The sequence below is a fragment of the Merops nubicus genome, unplaced genomic scaffold, assembly GCF_000691845.1.
Source record: "Merops nubicus isolate BGI_N331 unplaced genomic scaffold, ASM69184v1 scaffold14002, whole genome shotgun sequence".
NCBI classification, from domain to species: domain Eukaryota; kingdom Metazoa; phylum Chordata; class Aves; order Coraciiformes; family Meropidae; genus Merops; species Merops nubicus.
This window is the reverse complement of record NW_008594344.1, coordinates 5936-9888: the sequence shown is the minus strand read 5'-3', so window position 1 is coordinate 9888 and position 3953 is coordinate 5936.

Sequence of the window (3953 nt, the reverse complement as noted above, 5' to 3'; positions counted from 1 at the left end):
CTCCGGACGCCAGTGACACCCCTCTGTCACTTCCACCCCTGCCCCAGCACCCTCCAGCAGGGAACGGCGGTCTCCTGTTCCAGGGACCTGCTTTCAGCCTTGGGCACTCCAAACGGAGTTTTCTCCCTTTTAATGGCAATCATGGGGCTGCTTTCCCTGGCCCCTTGGCACCCATGGGGGAGTGGCACTCAGATGGGCACAGCCCTGGGTCCCCAGGTGATGTGGCCGGCGCGGGGGCTGCAGCAGATGGAGCCAGGTCCCTTGGGCATCCTGGCTCCCTTGGGTGTCCCACGTCCCGTGGGTGCACCCAGCTCCCCGGAGTGCTGCAGCCGCCGAACCAGTACAGGACCAACAAAGCCTGCAGAGGGCAACCGGCCCCTTCCCGGCGGGCACGGGTGGACAAAGCCCCTGTGTCCCTCAGTGCACTGCTTCGTGCCAGGCACTGAGATGGCAGGGCCTGGCTGTCCCTGGGGCTGGGGATGCTTGCTGGCTGGGAGGACTCTGGGCTGCCAGCAGCCAGGTGGGCCACCTTTTGGGGACCCCTGCCCACCCAAACAGCCACCCCTTGGCTTGCCTGCAGATGAGGTGTGGGAAACACAATGTGGGCAGCTGTGTAAATGCTGCCAGGGCTTCATGGTGGCCAGCTGCACCCCACATCGATGAGACCCAGCTCCTGGCCCTCAGCACCTCTCCCTGCCTAGGCTTCCCACTGTGAGGCAGGGTGGCGGAGGGACACCCAGTGCCCCCAGCTGGCTGTGGGACGGAAAGGGCTGGGGGAGGAAAACAGAGCAGGGAATCACTGCCACCACTGTGGACAGCATTCTTGGGCACTTCCCTTACTCCCCCAGGTATCACCCAGCTCCAGCCACATGTAATGGCCATGTGAGGGTGACAGCTTTGCACCCCTTTGGAAAGAACCCACAGCCACTGGAAAGCAGCAGATTCCAGCCTGCCTCAGGGCAGCAAAGAGGCACCCCTGGACACCAGGAGGAAAAAGATGACATAAAAAAACTCCATAGATGTAACGTAAAATGTAACATAAATAAAATATGACACTGGGAAGAAAAGTACAAGCCCTTCTTTCTCCATCCACAGACATTCCAGTCTTGCTGACTCTGCAGTTTCTGAATACCCTGCAGGGAGAAGGTGGGCAACTAAGACGGACATTTCTGCACAAAGCAGCTTAAAAATTCTGGGTGATTAGGTCCTGTTTGTCAGCAAGCATGTCCCTCCTGGGATGGAAACCCCACGGCACTCCTGGTGGGGAAGTGGGGGCAGAGCCCCAGGGGCATTAGCACTCATGAGTATGGCCTGGGACTGTCACGCTGCCCCTTGTGAGGTGTGCTGGCAGCTAGAAGTGAAGAAGGCGTTCCTGCCTCAGCCACCCACGGTCTGCACTGCAATGGGCTGCACCAATACCAAGTATTTTGAAGGAAAAACACACCTACATCTCTAAATACAACCTCTGCATGGTAAGGGCTCTCTGGGACATTTGTGGGGTTTTCTCTTCTGTCCTTGGCGGTTCACAGCCGTGGCTCAGACTCAGTCTCAGGCTTTCCCTTTGCCATGGGGAAGGAAGTTTCGGGCTAGAGAGACAAGGAAGTGACAGTAATGGCAAAAGGAAAGCCCCATGGCCACTGCTGATCTGTACTGCTCCACCACGTTAGCACAGAGCAGCCAGCAGGAGCATATGGGGCAGAGGACCAAAGCATCTTCCCTGTCCTAGTCCCTATATGCAGCCACATACCTCACCTGTAACCACCACAGACATCCTGTCACACCCCCTCCCATCATGCTGGTTACATGGGACAGCCTCCCACTTGCCCTGGACCCCCACACACACACCAAGCATGCTGGCAGTCCTCCCCAGGCTGAGCTGGGAGCAGCAGGGAGGCCAGTCACAGCAGGGGCCAGCTGGGAGGTTTCCTGCTTGCTCCTGGCTGCAGCAGGCCTGCGGTTTCAGGGAGGATTATTTTCCTCCCTAAATGATTTCTTTGCTTGTATCCCCACGGGCTCATTTTCTGCACTGCCCTGGGCACAGGGCTGGGTTTTCAAAGATGCACAGTGGCCAAAATCACACACTTCAGTGGGTACCAGTCCTGCAAAACACAGAAAGCCCCTCACCCTGCATCCCCAGAATTCAGGCACAGCCCTGGTACACCCAAGAGGAGCCAGTGATAGTAAGTGCAGTGCTCTTGTCCATTATACATGGGCAGCAGGAGAAACCCCAGTTTATCTTGTCACAGCTGAGAACCTTGCTGCTATTTTTAGACAGTCGCTTCCCCAGCCAGGCTGAATTTCTAATTTTCTGCTGCCAATTTAGCTGCCCTTCTTCACCCGCCTTGCTGCCTCAGTTCACCCATCAGCAGGCTAAAAACACCCTGGCCACGGAGCCCAAGTTGTGTCCTGCTGTCAAGCAGCCCAGGGCAGTTCTGCAGCCAGGGTGAGACGGGCAGCTGTCTGCAGCAGCCAGGGATGCCCCAGGGCCGTCCTGTTGTACAAAATCTCCTGCTCTCCCAGGCAGCCCCATCCAAGCAGAGAGAAGATGACGGCCATGGGAAGGTCGCAGCAGCACCCGTAGCATCTGTCCAGCTGTCCCCTACTGTGGTGCCAAGGATGCCTGTGGAGCCATGCCCAGCCACTTCAGCCCAGGCCTGGCTGCACTCACCATCCCATTTGTATTCCAAGGTTGCTGCAAGGCTGCAAAATGTGGCAATAAAAATTAAATTAAAAAAAAAAAAGAAGCTGGCAGAGGACAGAGGCCGTGGAGGCACACTGAAGGGTAGATAGACAGGGATGTTCAGGAGAGGAGCACGATAAAACCCTCATCAGGCTCAGCCATGGGCTAATAACATGGGCTGGGTAATAGCTTTGGGCATGTGGGTCAGCAGGAGCAGGACCCCTCATCCTGAGCACCCCAGGGATGCTCCAATGGTCTCAGGACCCGGCAGCAAGCAGGGCCACAAGCAGTGCCAGCTAACATGCAGGAGGAGCCCTCCCCTCCGCACCCGCACCCACCTCCTGCCCGCATCGGCTGCTGAATGCATCTGGGACCACCCAGTCACCCATTAGAGAAAAGGAGCAGATGCCCATGCCTCCTTACTGCTGTGCCTGGCTGATGCTTTCCCCTGCAGGAGCCTGATCTTTTTAAAATATCAAGTTTTAAAATTAGGAGGGTCTTGGCCAGCTTACGCAGCATGTCTGGGCTTGCTGGTGTAGGAGCCACAAGTATCTTCCCTGTATTTCCCTCCAGAGCCTAGGAAGATGGTTCTCTTCCTGCCCTTCCCCAGCTCACCCACATGTGCCAGGAGTGATGCCCCTCCCAGGGACCTAGGTCTGGTCTTGACACTCTGAGCCCTGTCCCCCAGCTGGCAGGACCCTTCCCACAGCCAGCAGGTGCCAGCTTCAGCGGGGCTCTCTCCAGGGGTAAAGAAGTGGGCACTGGGGAGGCAATGGCTGTGCCAGGCAGCAAAAGAACAGCAGTGAGAGCCCCCAGGGTAGCATTACTGTCATGGCACCTTGTGTCCAAGCCACAGAGAGCACCCTACAGTGTTTCCTGGAGAGCAGATTCAATGGCTGGATAAAGAGGTGGCTGTGAGAGATGCAAACACTTCCAACTTGACACCCACTGCCTCTTCCCAGAGTCACAGACACAGGTGGCTCTCAGAAAGCTGTGTGGAGAGCAGCAGCCACACAACCCTCCTTAGTCCCCCCTGCAGCTGAACCAGGTGGAAACCACCCATGAAGACCACTCCAGCTCCTCTCCCAGGGTGGCTCTGGGGACAGGGGACTCATCTGCTGCTCCAGTTGTTACATCACTTAAGTAATGCCACTGTGGAGCCTCTTTTTGTGAATTTGTCATGGTTTTGGGTCAGGGAGACCCCCAGACCGGTAAGAGATGCTCTCTGTTAACCCCTCGTGCTCCCCCAAAGGGCAAGAGAGAGGGAATAAGG